This window comes from Myotis brandtii, unplaced genomic scaffold (genome assembly GCF_000412655.1).
Source record: "Myotis brandtii unplaced genomic scaffold, ASM41265v1 scaffold123, whole genome shotgun sequence".
Taxonomy (NCBI): domain Eukaryota; kingdom Metazoa; phylum Chordata; class Mammalia; order Chiroptera; family Vespertilionidae; genus Myotis; species Myotis brandtii.
The window spans coordinates 14,317,173-14,334,601 of NW_005354291.1; positions in this window are offsets into that span (position 1 = coordinate 14,317,173).

A 17,429-nucleotide genomic window follows, 5' to 3' on the forward strand; every position below is an offset into this window, starting at 1 on the left:
ATAGCTCAAATGTGTTTCATTTTGTTACAGAGAACAGAAAGGCTGGGGGGGGGGGGGGGGAAAAAAAACAGCCCAGAAAATAAAAAAATACAATCATAAATGAATGGTATTTGATGGCGCGCAGACAAAATAGAAAGGACATGTTTCCCTGGGGGCCCTCTCACAACAGGCTGTTAATGGGTCAGTTTTTGGCCTTCTGCCTACACACTGATGAGAGGGCGGTGATAACATTCACAAGGCACTAGGAACCATTCATTAAAGCGTTAAGACCTCATATTAGAAACTTCCCTCACATCCATAATTTAGCCAGTGTCTGGATCTATTCCATTATTGTCACAAAAACATTCTTTAGAAGTCTCTACTTAAAATTTCCACCCTGCACAGTATATAGGGTGTCCCGAAAAAATGTATACACACGCTTTGAATAATTATAAAAGCAGTGTTTCTTAGAATACATCTCATTTTCAAAATTGAGCTATCGGCTGTTAAAGTGTGTATACATTTTGGGGGGACACCCTGTATTTTAATTCATAAGTTTATTATTTTTCATTCTTCCTAATCACAATATGTTTTCAGATAAGAAAAACATTTGAAGAGGAATTTCCTCTTGCTATTCAGGGTGGTGTTTGAGCAACAAAACTTAGACAGAAATCTATGTAGAGCATTTGAAATCATCTCCAGTGGCAGCCCAGCTCCCCCGAAGAGCCCAGGTCTGCACCTGAAGTGGGACAGTTGGACTGCCCCAGTCCTGTCCCGGGAATAGATCCTGCTAAGACCCCCATCTCGATTGCATGCCGTGAAGAACAGCCCTCCAGCATCCTTCTGCCTCCTTTGGCAACCACCACCATTGAGTGTTCGTTATGGTCCCCGCATCACTTTTTGAAGAGAGCACTTCCTGGCTTCATGGGTCCTCTCTGTCCCTGGAATTTCCAAGTTACCATGGGGCATTGTAAGTTTGCTGAATCCAAGTTTCTCCACCCAGATCTGTACATCACATAGTGCTGGTTTCATTTAACTGAACGCTGCAGTCTACTACACCCACGGAAGATGACCAATGTGACCTGTGAGAGAGGAATGAATGGGCATTTTGTAGTGTCTTTATGATGCAGAAGAGTCATTCTGAGTTGTTCTTCCACTGTGATAGTATGGGTATGTGCTTGGAAACACAGGTTCTGGAGATGGACTACCTGGGTTTGAATCCATTTACTTACTGTGGGACATTAGGAAAGCTACAAAACCTCTCTATTCTAGTGTTCTACCTATAAATTGACTGGGAAATATATATAGTGTGATGTGTAGTAGCTATAGTGAAACTACCCTAGGATGGGGTGTGGCCCACTTTGCTCAAATCAGATCCAGCCAAGGGAGTCAGACCTAGCAAATTACACCACAGACAATTAGGTCTCTAAACAAGAAATTATAGTCTCAGGAGGGGGTAATTAAGGTTCCTAATTGCACAACACCATTCAGAGCCGCCCTCCCCTCTTCGATGAATTAGCATGCCTCTGTCAATCCAGCCCTAAAGGTATACTGAAAGAGATTTGGCTGGATTTAAAAGAAATCAAGTAGTATGCAAAGAAACTCGATGACAGCTAAAAATGGAACTAGAGTTCTCCTCTGTCCTCTGTACTTCACTGTAGCCCAGGGTCACCATGCAGGGATGCTAACCCACAGGCTGGAATAGGCAAAAGGAGGAACCCAAAATGCTCTTTGCTAGGAAACTATAGGCCACGAGCTTATTGTGGCCGGTACAGTAGTTCTTAAACCTGGCTGCCCATTGGAAACAGCTGAGGGGTTATTTAAACCACCACAGTGGTATGCTTGTAAGTCAGTCCTTGGGGAAGGGCTGATCTGTGATTTGCACTATTTGCCCGTTGCTATCGGGAAAATGCTACAGGGTGGCCAACTTTAAATCACCAACATCATGTCACTGAACACAGAGGTGGGAAGAGAAGCCCTGCGGGGACCACCCAGCTCCATGCCACCTAATCGACTGGGCCTCACTGGGAATTTTAAGTGGGGAGGGGTGAGGCCTGCGCAGGGGGGCGTGGGAAACCAAGCCCAGGTTATTCTAATGTGCAGCCACATTTGAGAGCCCCGGATCTGTCCACGTGGCTGGTTGGTTGCTTCTGCTAACATCTTTTGACCATCTGCTTACCAGTGACAGGTCAGTGCATTACTTTTAAAATACTGTCACCAACCCTAGCCGGTTTGGCTAGGTAGATAGAGCGTCGGTCTGGGGTCCCGGGTTCGATTCTGGTCAAGGGCAGGATTGCAGGATCCTCCCCGGCCCGGCCTGGTCCGGGTTCCTGCAGGAGGCAACCAATTGATGCGTTTCTCTCTCATCGATGTTTCTCTGTCTTTCCCTCTCTCTCCCACTCTCGCTAAAAATCAATGGAAACATATCCTCGGGTGAGGATTAAAGTAAAATACTGTCGCCAGGTTAGATAATGTGCTCAGGGAAGCTTCTCCTGCTCGCACACCTGAGGTGCTCCTTGGAGGTGCGCTGTGGATGTGTCTAAAAGTAGTCTGTTTCGTCAAAAGCAGGTGTTAAATAATGAGTTCGAGGCACATGCTGGGCCCGCAGGTAGCAGGTTGGCAACCATTTTCTAACTTCAAATGGCATGTAAACTGGCTTGGTGTCTAGTGCTTCGGACTGCGGACTGAAGGGTCCCGCTTGGATTCTGGTCAAGGGCACATGCCCAGGTTGTGGGCTCAATCACCAGAGGGGGGCGTGCAGGAGGCAGCCAATTAGTGATTCTCTCTCAGGCTTGGTGTATATATCTCTCTCCCTCTTCCTTCCTCTCTGAAATAAAAAATTTTAAAAAAAGGCTTGTAGCGTGGAGAGGGGCGGTGTCAACAGCAGGTCTGGAGAGGGGGAGAGGAGCACAGAGAGGCTGGGGCTGACCTGCTCCTGGGCTAGCCCCGCAGTCGGCCCACCCCTGCTGCACTCGCTATAGTGGCTGGAACACTAACGCTCTCTCCACGGCCTCCCATGAAGCCAGGCGTGGCAGTGAGACGCTTCCACCCAGTGAGAGAGATATAAGCCCAAATCTACTGGACTCCAAAAGGCTTTCTCTTTTTCTATTAAAAAACCGAAGACCACAGCCTGTCTTATTTCTATCTGGACCCCAAGGCTGCCACAGCCATTTTGTAACCATGAGTTAAAAATGCCAAAAGGATCACAGTTACAGTCGCTCTGCCTCTTTTAGTCGCCACTAATACCAGAGGCTTTCACTATATGTAGACAGGCTTGTATGTCACGTTTTCTCTGATGAGCGGCCGAATATAAGCTAAACTGCCGAACTGGTACCACTACTACGTACCCACACGAGAGTAAGTAATGACTGAGCTAAATCTTAAAGGATGAGACAAGCCAGTAATGGGGGAGGAATGGGGATGAAGGGGTTCTAAACGGAAGAACAGTATGGGCTGATACCTACAGGCACCAAAGGGCAGGGCACATGTGGGAAACCACAGGCAACAGAGGCTGACATGAGCTCAGGGCATAGCTAACATCTGAGGGCTGAGAGGAGGTGCAGCTGCAGAAGCAGGCACACACCAGCTCCTCAAGCATCCTTTGTGGTAACTAAAGGAATTAGAACTTTATCCTAAAGACAAAGGTACATTTAGGAGAATTTTAGGCTGAGAAGGTACATGATTAAATTTATATTTTAAAAGGATAATATGGCCCTTTAATGTGAGATGTTACTCCTAGAAATGTTTTTATTAAACTCCTTTTAATTTTATGAAAGGGGAAAATCAGAAACCATCCAAATGTCACCAATAGAACATGGTAAAATAAGTTATGATATCACCTTATGATGGAACTTTTTTGCAACCACATTTTTAGGGAATGTGTTATTATACAGTGACATAATTATGAAGAAAAATGCACAGTATAAAACGTCCTTTTTTCAGGAAAAAAACATGGAGCTCTCTCAGGCTTGGTGTATATATCTCTCTCTCCCTCTTCCTTCCTCTCTGAAATAAAAAAATAAAATAAAATAAAAATTTTTAAAAAGGCATGTAGCGTGGAGAGGGGCGGTGTCAGCAGCAGGTCTGGAGAGGGGGAGAGGAGCACAGAGAGGCTGGGGCTGACCTGCTCCTGGGCTAGCCCCGCAGTCGGCCCACCCCTGCTGCACTCGCTATAGTGGCTGGAACACTAACGCTCTCTCCACGGCCTCCCATGAAGCCAGGCGTGGCAGTGAGACGCTTCCACCCAGTGAGAGAGATATAAGCCCAAATCTACTGGACTCCAAAAGGCTTTCTCTTTTTCTATTAAAAAACCGAAGACCACAGCCTGTCTTATTTCTATCTGGACCCCAAGGCTGCCACAGCCATTTTGTAACCATGAGTTAAAAATGCCAAAAGGATCACAGTTACAGTCGCTCTGCCTCTTTTAGTCGCCACTAATACCAGAGGCTTTCACTATATGTAGACAGGCTTGTATGTCACGTTTTCTCTGATGAGCGGCCGAATATAAGCTAAACTGCCGAACTGGTACCACTACTACGTACCCACACGAGAGTAAGTAATGACTGAGCTAAATCTTAAAGGATGAGACAAGCCAGTAATGGGGGAGGAATGGGGATGAAGGGGTTCTAAACGGAAGAACAGTATGGGCTGATACCTACAGGCACCAAAGGGCAGGGCACATGTGGGAAACCACAGGCAACAGAGGCTGACATGAGCTCAGGGCATAGCTAACATCTGAGGGCTGAGAGGAGGTGCAGCTGCAGAAGCAGGCACACACCAGCTCCTCAAGCATCCTTTGTGGTAACTAAAGGAATTAGAACTTTATCCTAAAGACAAAGGTACATTTAGGAGAATTTTAGGCTGAGAAGTTTCATGATCAAATTTATATTTTAAAAGGATAATATGGCCCTTTAATGTGAGATGTTACTCCTAGAAATCTCTGATGAGAGGCCGAATATAAGCTAAACTGCTGAACTGGTACCACTACTACATACCCACACTAGAATAAGTAATGACTGAGCTAAATCTTAGAGGATGAGACAAGCCAGTAATGGGGGAGGAATGGGATGAAGGGATTCTAAACGGAAGAACAGTATGGGCTGATACCTACAGGCACCAAAGGGCAGGGCACATGTGGGAAACCACAGGCAACAGAGGCTGACAGGAGCTCAGGGCATAGCTAACATCTGAGGGCTGAGAGGAGGTGCAGCTGCAGAAGCAGGCACACACCAGCTCCTCAAGCATCCTTTGTGGTAACTAAAGGAATTAGAACTTTATCCTAAAGACAAAGGTACATTTAGGAGAATTTTAGGCTGAGAAGGTACATGATTAAATTTATATTTTAAAAGGATAATATGGCCCTTTAATGTGAGATGTTACTCCTAGAAATGTTTTTATTAAACTCCTTTTAATTTTATGAAAGGGGAAAATCAGAAACCATCCAAATGTCACCAATAGAACATGGTAAAATAAGTTATGATATCACCTTATGATGGAACTTTTTTGCAACCACATTTTTAGGGAATGTGTTATTATACAGTGACATAATTATGAAGAAAAATGCACAGTATAAAACGTCCTTTTTTCAGGAAAAAAACATGGAGGGAAAGTCTAGAAAAAAATTATGAAATAATAATAGCAGTTCTTGGTAGGTAGCAAAAATGCCACTGATTTTTATTTTCTTCTTTTATTATTTTCCAAAATTTCTGTGTAAGCATTTTTATAATCAGGGGTAAACTGATTATAAAAAAGGCATCTAGAGGGGGCCAGACCAAAAACAGAAAAATCGGTTAGTTGGAATTAAGTGTCTATTTGGTCTCTGAGTCTTTGTGCTGGGCAACTCAAAGTTGGAAAGCAGTGTTCCAGGAAATTCTCTGGCCGTGGTCAGAATAAGTCATGAGAAAGCAGAAACTATGACTAGGCAGATCAGTGATGTACGAGAAAGGTGTGCAGAGGTGAGGGGAAAAGTGACAGGTGAACAGAGCAAACCCTGGAAAATGGCAGACCTGCACACTAGAAATTTTTTTATTCAAATCCTTTTAATTTTATGATAGGGAAAAATCAGAAACCATCCAATGTCACCAATAGGACATGGTAAAATAAGTTATGATATCACCCTATGATGGAACTTTTTTGCAACCATATTTTTAGGGAATGTGTTATTATACTAGTGACATAATAATGAAGAAAATGCATAGTATAAAACGTTCTTTATTCAGCAAAGAAAAAACATGGAGGGAAAGTCTAGAAAAAGAAATTATGAAATAATAATAGCAGTTCTTGGTAGGTAGTAAAAATGCCACTGATTTCTATTTTCTTCTGTTATAATTTATATTTTCCAAAATTTCTGTGTAAGCATTTTTATAATCAGGGGTAAACTGTTACCTAAAAGGTAAGACTAGCATCTAGAGGGGACCAGACCAAAAGCAGAAAAATCGGTTAGTTGGTGTCTATTTGGTTTCTGAGTCTTTGTGCTGGGCAACTCAAAGTTGGAAAGCAGTGTTCCAGGAAATTCTCTGGACCTGCTCAATAACCCACTATGGCCCCCCATCAAGATTTCTTGATTTTCTGGAATCCCAGGCTGTTATGTACAATCTCCACACTCCTAATTGAACTTCCATTTTGCAGCTCCAGCTTTCCCACTACCTTGGGTAGCCTCCATCTCGAACTCACCTGGGGGATAAGGATTTGTACTCTTATTATATCCTCAGGATCAATGTGATCACATGTTTGTGTTCCCATGTTAGTCACCGTTTCTGTCTGACCACGGCTTCTGCCAAGTGCAGCCCTGGACAGCCACGGTTTGTATCATGGGACTCTTTATTACCCATGAATGGTAGTAGTTGGACTGCAGTGACTAGGGTGGGCATCTACTCAAGAGAAGTTAATCAGTGGGCTTAAACCTGAGCCAGACCCTTCAGGTTCTTCCCTCAGGAACTTGAATTGGGAGGTACAGAGAGAACAAGCAGTTACCAGGCACTAAAGTTGAAGGGCTGCCTGGAGGAAAGGCCGTGGTCAGCATAAGTCATGGCCAACCAGTCATGAGAAAGCAGAAACTATGACTAGGCAGATTCAGTGATGTATGAGAAAGGTGTGCAAAGGTGAGGGGAAAAGTGACAGGGGAACAGAGCAAACCCTGGAAAATGGCAGACCTGCACAATGGAGGTTAATTAGAGTGAAGTCTCAGGAACTCCAGCCAGTTGTTGCCTTAACAGATCCTGGCTGACCTACTCTTTTGTTATTTTTCATTTTAGCTCATCGTCCTATCTTGTTTCTTTATAAGACTAAACCCTAATGCCCCCCCCTTGCTTTGTACTTTATTTGACTTATGTTATGAAAGTCTCATTTCTTGAAATCAGAAGGGCTGAACCTCAATTGTGATGGATTCATTTACTTATTTATTGAATTGTTTAACACTTATTAATTATTTCATATATTCCACATAACATATTGAAATTGTGCCAGGATCCTATACACTAGAGATAAAAAGATATATGATGCAACACCTGCCCTTACTGATTATTCAGTATTAGCTCTCATGTGATAGATAGAGGATAAATATGAGAGGTAAGTAGAAGGATAGAATGGATATGATTGAACAGGGAGTGTGGGTGACAGAGGGAAGGGCAGGAGGGAAAAATTATGTTTTAGGCTTCTGCCTGGGTCATCGAGAAAATGACAGTGTCATTCTCCATAATAAAAAATGTTCACTAAGGACATCCAGGTCTGGATCCAATATTAAGCTATAGAAGGAAATCCTAAATTAAACAGAAATTTAGGAACAATAGGTATTACTAGTAATATTTGGATCTGTGGCTTTTTCAATGAGAAGAAGACTAAGAACAAAATTCTTGACAACACTAATATTTAAGGGGAGGCCAGAGAATGAGGTTGCAGAAAATGATAAAGTATCTTTATTCCATGATTAATATGGTTTTTATAAGATTAACCCTGTGAAAAAAATTGATTGGGCTAGCCCTGGCTGGTGTGGCTCAGTTGGTTGCACTTCATCCCATGCACTAAGAGGTTTTCAGTTCAATTCCTGGTCAGGGCACATGCCCAGGTTGCAGGCTCGATCTTAAGTAGGGGTTGTGCAGGAGGCAGCTGATCAATGTTTCTCTCTCATCGATGTTTTTCTCCCTCTCCTTTTGTCTCTCTCTAAAATCAATAAACACATATTTTAAAAATTGATTAGACTATATAGTTCCTAAAATGGTTCAACATGCTCCTATATGATCAAAACTCCACTTAAAAACCACAGCTTCAAGCTAGCATTTATAAGGCAGACTACCTGGTATTATAATTTCTGAGAGTGAGTCTGTAGTTGAATTTAAGAAAATTAAAGCCTTATCCACATCATCCCAGTCATACATCTCTATGCTCACATAACCACTCAGACTGAAGTGTAATATAAACAGATAAAGCTGCTCCAAAAGAGATGGCTAAAGGGGATGGCTGAGACTTGGCATTATTCAGTAGCAGGAGTCAATTCCATTGGGATTACTCATGTTTTAAGACTTGTATCAATAGACACCCAGAGATTCTACAAGATAAGCCAGAATGTATGCTGATGGACCCAACACTTTGTTTATCTTTACCACAAAAGTTAGTCTTTGCTGAGAAGTATGCAGTCAGACCGTGCTGGCTTCCTGCCACTCTGTTTGAGATCATAGGGAAGGTGTCATGTGAGGCTGGAGAACAAAAGAACCAGTGTGGCATTGCCAGATCTGTGGACATCAAAGCCTTCCTCTCAGAGTGACCCAACAACAGTAGAACCAGGACTTATTAGAGTTACCAAGAAATGGCACGAGTGATCATTCCTCTCTATTCTCAAGCAAATGGAGAGAAATTGCCTGGTACTTCTCATTACAATTTTAAGTCCTCAAATAATATATGCATATGAACTATTGTAAAAGATGTATTTATGAATCATTTAAAAATGTCAATACACAAGTTGTAAAAAAATGTGCATATATGTATATAGAGATATAGACTTAGATATCTACATATACAGGCACCTCAAACATCTTACCTATTATTTAGCAACTTGATTATTTTTTACTTAGCATTTTGCCATCCAGGGATGTACCTCTTCTTTTAAATTGCTACACAGTATCAAAATATAATATTTTATTTAATCATTTTTTCTATTGTTTGCCATGTGGTCAGTTCCCAACTCTCTGATACTGAAAATGCTGCTGTGCATAAACTTCCTTTTCTATGTGTTATTCTGACTTCAAGTGGGTATATTCAAGAAAGAGCAAATGTTGAAGAAAGCATATTTTATTTTGATCATAATGAATACTGACAAATTGCCCCAGTCATGTTTCTGTTATATTGCCACTAGCAGTATATAAGAGAACCTTTTTCCCCACACACTTTCTCAGCATTTTTTTTGCCAATGTTTAATATTTTTTATTTTTAGCCCAAAATGACATATCCCTGTTGTTTTAACTTGTATTTCTCTCATCTAGTGTTTGTATGTTTACTAATATAAAACAGAACCATGCTTGCATATGTGTCCGTGTGTGCATGCGTGGGAGTTGCTGTGGGGAGAAAAGTGTGTGTGCGGTTTGGAGGCCAGGTCGGGAAGGGAGTGGTATCTTAGGTTTGTTCATCTACATTTCCTTGGCCAGAATTCAGTTGCAAATCCTCACTAACTATAAAGGGACAGGGAAAGAGAGTCTTTCATTGTGTCCACAAAGTTTGACCTAGCTTCTGCTGCTAATGAATGCCTAACCTTCCAGCAGCAGTAATGGATGCTGAACCCTCAAGATAGGACCTTTCCTTAAGGAGCCCACCAAGCCTCTTGATGGCAAGCTGATTATCATGGGCCCCTTCGGCCTTGGAAGAAGCAAGGATTCATCCTTGTTTGAAGAGAAAATCTGCCATGAGCCTTGAGCATCCCTGCACATTCTTTTTGGGTATATGCCAAGATTACAATGCCCTCATAGCACTTACACAGGCCATTTCTCTGGGTAGTATTTACAGCAATCAGCCTTGAGGAATGAGGTCATGTCTCCCTCCAGGACTAAGAGAAGGTTGCTGTAAGACAACAGGTTCCCCGAGCTGAATGCTCCTCAATTGTGATGCAAATCCACTGTATCTATCCGGGCCTTCAATTACACCTCCATGAGACTTGAAGACAAAGGGAATTGACTTACATCATGCTGCTTGCTGTGTTGAGAGTGAAAAGTTTTTGTCTCTGATCTAAGAATCTTATGACTTCTGACAGTATCCATAAACTAGTAACAAGTTAATTTATTAGCTTAAAAATAGGATAAGCTCTAGCTGGTTTGGTTCAGTGGATAGAATGTCGGCCTGCAGACAAAGGGTCCTGGGTTCGATTCCGGTCAAAGGCACATGCATGCCTGGGTTGCGGGCTCTATCCCCAGTAGGGAACATGCAGAAGGCAGCCAATCAATGATTCTCTCTCATTGTTGATGTTTCTCTCTCTTTCTCCCCTCTCCCTTCCTCTTTGAATTCAATAAAAAAATATATTTTTTAAAAATAGGTTAAGATTAAATCCCATACTTGAAAATTCTTACCAGAATTGATACCAACACCAGATATGCATTTACTTTCTCTGCTTTCAGCATCACGAACCAAGAGCAAAGCAAAGAGCTGAATTATTAACTTGATACCCTGTACAACATTGCCTTAGATCAAGGAATCTTTTTAACAGTAAAAGAGACACAAGAATATAGCTACATGAGTACAGTATCCACTGTTCTTACCACGTGCACCATCATTCTAACGCATTTGGCTTAACAGAATGGTAATCTGTTAAAGATTCAGGCAAGGAGCCAGTTCAGGGTTAAAACCCCAAAGGTTTTGGGATACTCACTTCTGGAATGTGGTAGACACATTCAAACAAAGATGGATATAGAGTGCTACATCCCCAATAGTTAGAATGCTTGGGTCCTGAAACCCAGTAGTGTAAGTAGAATTGGGCCTTCTTACATCTCTCCTGGCATCTCACTTGTAGAATCTATCTTCCCTTCCTTGTAGCCTTTGGCTCTACTAGGTGAGTTTCTTTGGGAGAAACCTTTAGGCAGAGGACACAATAATGATTCCATTGAACTTGGAGCGATAACAACCCCAGATCATCTAGCAACTACCAAGTAAAGGAATCATGCTACCTTGGAAGTAACTGACTGTGATTAACATGAAGTTCTGGGATTTCTTCTACACACAGGTCAGGAAAGAATACGTTTACAATCTAGGAGGTATTTGGAGCATCTCTTGGTTATTCCATGCCCCAGAGAATGATAAGTGGGCAATTGCAGCTATTATAAGGCAATGGAAGCAAGACAACCTAAACACTCATATCCCTTGAGGATAAAGATCTGGGTCAACAATCAGGGAAATTGTTCAGGCCAATTTAATAGAGGTTGAGTAAAAGGGAATTCTGGAATGGATGGTGATGCAAGATGATGAAAATCAATTATGGCCATAGAACCTGTTGCATCTTTAGGAACTATTATTTGTTTCACTGATTTTCCTGCTTTCAGTCTTCTCAGAGACATAACTGGCTACCACCTTGAAATAGACACTATGACTGATTGACCTTATACTTCCTTTCTTGAAGAATAAGTGAGGAAATATTGTGCACAACTGAATCTGAGTAGTGCAACTCATGGGCTGTATCAAACACTTCTTAGGTGCTACTTTGGATCCTTTGGCCTCATCCGTCTCTGAGAGCTTTACCAAGTTTTTCACATCTATGCATGTGCCCTGACCCATGTCAAGCAGCCACTACCCAACAGTACTTGTCTCATGTCAGTGCCACATACTTTTTGCTTTCTGCCCTGGCTTTCCTGATGAGGCTGAGGCAACAAGCACCAAGAGAACGTCTCAGGGGACCCATGCAATCATGACCCAGAAATTTAGGAGAATTAATGTCCCATAGGACCAATGTGTAATCAATGGTAAAAGTGACCTGAGTGAATAAATTCTTCACAGTCTTCTTTAAGACTGTCTCCACCCCCTAAACCCCTTCTACTCCAATAATTGATACTGACAGTGTCACTCACCTGAGGAGAAATCCCAGATGACTTTCCCACCACCCACTGCATCCTCAGTGGCTTGTCTCTGTCTTTGAGCCCCAAATAATTATGGTAATTACATCAGAGCACAATGGTACTTAACAGACTCTGACACTCCACACCTACCAAAGCCCCCTTGGCAAGGCTGGATCAAGCAAGAGAGCTTAGCATTTAAGTCCCTTCCAGCTATGGGGAGTGCTTATAGACTCTCCCCCAAATAGCCAATGTAAATCTTCCGAGTCTTCTACATTGTGGGCAGCCATTCAGTATTCTTTTTCTTCCAGCTCTGGCTTTGCTTGATCTTAATTCAGGTTTTCTCTTGGTACACTTGGTTTTGATGGTTAGACAAAGATCCTCCGTGAACTCCCAGGCTCCCTGAGCCATCGGACAGGTAAGGCCTGTAGCACAGCAAGCGCTGCTTCCCAGCCCTGGAGCCAGTGACCCAATCCCATGCAGCGGCCCCACCTAGCACATGGCACCACTCCCTAGGGGCCACTCCTTGTTTCATCTGGAGTGAATGCCAGGTACTTCTACTCCTCACGATTTATTTCACGTGGACCATATGAGTGCAGTTCTGAACTTCGCATTTCTTAGTTTAACTCCCTACATGAATCCTAGAGAAATCCTCCTACCCCCATTCCTCTTTGTTTCCCAGAATGAAAACAGTGAAAAAAATGCAGTTAAGTGAAAATGGTGCTTTGGGGGGAAGAGAGGTGTGAACATAACTTAATTATTATTTTTAGCACAGCACTAAAGGCATCAGAAGGTCCTTGAAAAGGTTGGCAGTGACCAGTTCACAGCCCAGGGTCCAATAGAATGGTAAACTTTAAGACTTGCTTCCCCAAAATCTAGTGGGCAACTACCTCTATAATAGTGATTCCCAAGCTAGTAACATTTCAAAAACAAAACAAAACGAAACTTTCAGGAATGGCAGGGTTTATTTTATCAAGTATAAGCATTACAAACAAATAAACAAAGACCCTACCATTTAGTCTCACCATTGTTTCTTCAATGAAAGGACAAAATGTCCTTTAAAATGACATCTAAAGATGGGAAGAACATTAAGTGGAATGGAAGAGAGCCTTTAACCAAATTAACTTCAAGAAAAAAAAAATTCCTGCTTTAAAAAAAGTATTACCTTATGATAATGTGTTTTTAATAACAAAAACTATGAACTTACTAAGAAAACTCAATGTTGAAATAACATTGTTAGAATTGGAAGAGCCCCTACAAGTCATCAAGTCCAATTCAGCGCAGTTCAAAAACCCCTGCTACACGCTGCAGCCCTCATTCGGTGCCACTCGGTCTACCTGGCCCCCAAGCTGCTCTCCGCTGTGCCCAGCTCTCCCAAAGTCTCTGATCACAGACAATGCCCCTTGCTAGAATCTGAAGTCTCACATAAGAAAAGTACTATCGTTGTAGTTTCAACTCAGAATTGGAAGAAGCACAGACCTCATCCCCATGCTCTCCAACCAAACCCTATCCCAAGAAAATCTCTTCCCTCCACCTTGAGCTACAAAATGAAATCTCTCATGTGTATCTGGCGAAAAATAGGTATGGCAAAAGGAGAGGGTTTGGAGAAGGAAGAAGGACCCTAGCTCAGCCACCAACATTCCCTGTTGCATATGGGATTTTATGTATTCTCTTTCCATAGAGGATCTCCAGGAGCTAGTTTCATGGGAAAATTAATTTCAAAGTACACAAGAAAACAAAAAGGAAATGAAGAAAAGTTAGGGTTTTGGCTGGGCATTTGGAGGGCTAAGGCCAGCCTGGATGGGACTATGTGAGGTAGCGTGTGATGGGGAGAGGCTGTGTCCGGGAGGAGATTGGGGAAGGAGGGCAGAGCTGAGCTGCAAAAGATGTGGTTACTGCCATTTGAAATTTGTCAGCTGAGTGACTGACCTCTTTTGCCCTCATGCAGAATTATTTATAAAAACTTGCACTTTTTAAATTCCTGCCATCATTAGCCAGTAGCATGCTTATTCTAAAGCAAGGGTGGGGAATGTCCAGCCTGCAGGCCATATAAGGCCTGTGAAATCCTTTGGTCTGGCCCTGCCAAGGCATTAGGGGTGAGATAATTAGATGCTTGACCAAATACCGCAGGCTAATTTTTAAGTTGATAATTATGTATGGCCCTCGAATGATGTTATAAATATCCAAATGGCCCTTGGCAGAAAAAGGGTTCCCCACCCCGGTTAGAGGATAATTCTGAAGCCATTTTTCTATTCTTTCCATAATTTCATGAGACTATTTTTCTTAGCTGAACTATTTATTTCCTTCTGACTTAATTAGCTCTTTTTTTGTACCTGTTTGTTCTGCAATCCATTCGCTCACCAGTGCACAACCCAAAAGTCTGAAAACATGGGTTTTGAAAATAGCCCTTCCTGTGAATCTCATGTCAAAGAAGGAAAAATCGAGCTGTAGAGTGTCTCCTAGAACCCAGCGCTGCATTTGGCCTGACTTGGTGAAACATTATAATGTAAGCCTTGCTTATGGTGCACTAATTTTGAATTCCTGAGTGATGTGGACAGATACAGTGGAGCAAGTTTGAGCAGGTCCATACCACCATTTACCAGTGGGAACAGAAAGGTCCCAGAAGGAAGTCGCTGTTGAAGAAGCATAGCTAAGAGCAGTGCTATTTGGAGAAAGGAAGAAAAAAAGTCTCTGAAAAACTGTCTAAAATCTTCCATGCCCTAGGCTCTCCAGGTCTTGGTCAGTGATAATCCCAGATAACTTCAAATTGGAACCAGCACATTCTATGTGAATGAAAAAAAAAACAATTTTTTTAACTCTGTCAAGTTTAAAGCGAGAACTTTGCCAAGCTGGGACAGGACGTGAGGCCACATTCAGGCGACTTGAAGGACAGTTTCCAGGATAGAAACTTTTCACATATTGTGAGACTCAGATTTGAGTAACCATGAGCAAGCCACAAACTCAGGGTTTCTTCACGTTTCTACTAACTGAGCTGGACAACTCAGAGCGAACTACGAGAGATACTGAATGACGTTTTCAAGAGGAAACAAGTTTTGGCATGAAATTGTTCCTCTAACACATCTATGGCTGTGACCAAGTCAGGCAAGAATGTCACCACCGTGCAGCAAGTCATACAGTGGCTTCCCAGCAGGTGCTGGCTTTCAAGACACCCATCATTTCAAAATCCTCCACTATTGCTCTTCCTCGCTGTATCTTTTCAATGTGGCTTCCTTGATTTCACTCGTTTAATATTGGAACCATATATTTAAAACACCTATGATAATGGTTTGTGATGGAGCCCTTTAAAGAACTGAGAGCACTGGGAACTGGCTCAAGAGCAGAGATGTCAAAGACAGCACTAGAGCAAGATAGAGCCGAGCTGGGAAATTATTTTACAAACTTGCAAGAAGTGAGTCCCTCAAGCTTTGCACGCCTGCAGCATTCAAAGGGCAATTTACAAAGAAACAAGATTTGACTTAAAAAAAACAAACAAACAAAAAGGTGGGCCCTCAAAATTAATATCCTAACAAATATCAGATTCAGTTCTGACTCTCAAATAACTCAGTCATGTGGTGGTCACCTTAGAAGAATAGACATCATTCAGAAATGCAAATGGAATGAGACACTTCTATGGAAGGGTCAGTGGATAATGTTAGACACCTGATGGTGAATGCTGGGCTCCCTGGACCCTCCAGTTTCCCTCAGAGCCAGCAGTCTGACGAGCCCTGCCTTAAGCTAGAGCTCCTGGGGTTGTCCGCTCTCAGCAAATGTTTTTAGGAACTTCAGAACTGGCTAGATTAGGGCCCCTGAGGCAGATCAAACCACCTCGGAACACACCCAGGCAAGTCGAATCCAGCCTAGGCAGGATTGTAACATGGAGAAGAAACAATATAAAGGAAAAAAGTGCCTCTGATTATACCTGACTCTGCCCAGGTGTGGTGAGCTCAGTATCCATGTAGGGAAGATCTGGATGCTACTCTTGCTGTGGCTTGTCCATGGTCCAGACCCATAAAAAACACAAGGGAAAGATTGGCTGTCTCTCCCTCTTCCTATCTTCCCATTTACAAACCCGCCCTCGTGTCATGAAGCAGAGCTAGAGAGCTCCTGGCATTGCCCCTTTGGGTGGTAAGCGCATAGAAGCCATGAGCAGACAGCACAGGATACCCTGGGCCAGAAGAGGTGCTCAGATTTGGGCGCCAGAGAAGCTTCACTAGCGACAGAGACCGAAACAGATGGTCCCTGGGGCTGCGTGAGGCAGGCTTGTGCACTGTGAAATCGGTCTGCGGTGAATCTCAACCAGGGACACTTTTACCCCCAGGAGACGTTTGGCAATATCTGGAGTTGCTCAGTTGTCACAACTGGGAGGATGCTCTTGGAGCCCAGGAGGTAGAGGCTAGGGATGCTGCTAAACGTCCTACAGGACTCATCGGGCACAAAGTGTCAATGATGCCGAGGTTGAGACACCCTGCTCTAGAGAATGCCCCCACTCCCACCCTGAGTGAAGGGAGGAAGAGAAGATCACAAAGTAATCACCAGCTCTCAAGGAAGCAGAGCGCTTCCCCAAGAAGTTTGTCAGGGGGGAGTGCTCCCCAAAGGAGGGAGGTAGTCTTAATGTGGTTGGCTCTGTCCTGGTGGACACTTTTGCATTGTGCTAGTATCTGCTACTTCAATTCTTATTTATACAGAAAAAATAAATGGAAAGGAATTCTTGCTGCTCCCCTAGAGAACAATTCTGAAAAGAAGAAAAGACCTTTTTGTTTGTTTGTTTGTTTCAGAGTCAACAGAAAAAGCTGACACTGTGGGGCAAGGGTAAATGTCTGTTTTGTCAACTGATACACCCCAAGTTACTGGAATATTTAGCACATAAAAGGCATTCAAAATAGATTTATGAAGTAATTAACAGCCTCAGATCAACCCAGAATTCTCCCCAGGCCTCCTCCCCATTGAAGAATTAACAGCTGACATTTATTGTTTATTAAGTGCCAAGAACTGTTCCAAATGCTTATAACATCTAAATTATTTGAATTAGTCCTCACAACCACTTTATGAAGTAGGCACTATTATTATCCCCATTTTACAGATGAGGACAATGAGGCAAAGGACAGTTAAGTAACTTGTCCAAGGTCACATGACTAGTAAGCAGTAGAGCCAGGATTAAAGCCCAAGCAGTCTTAGGTAAAGGTGGCGCCATTTTCCCCAGGGAAGACCATATACATGGATTGAGCACTGCTGTGTCTCACACAGCACCAGTGACAAATATCCCTGACAACAGAAAATAGGAAAGTACCCCTTGGCCTAGAATCAAGCCCTGAAATTATGATAAAGATGCAAGTCCAGAAAAGGAAGGAGTTGAAACACCCCCATGTTCTGGAGGAACTAGAGGAGTCTTTGATGCTGGGAGGTGACAGATGAGTGGGTTAGGAGACAGCA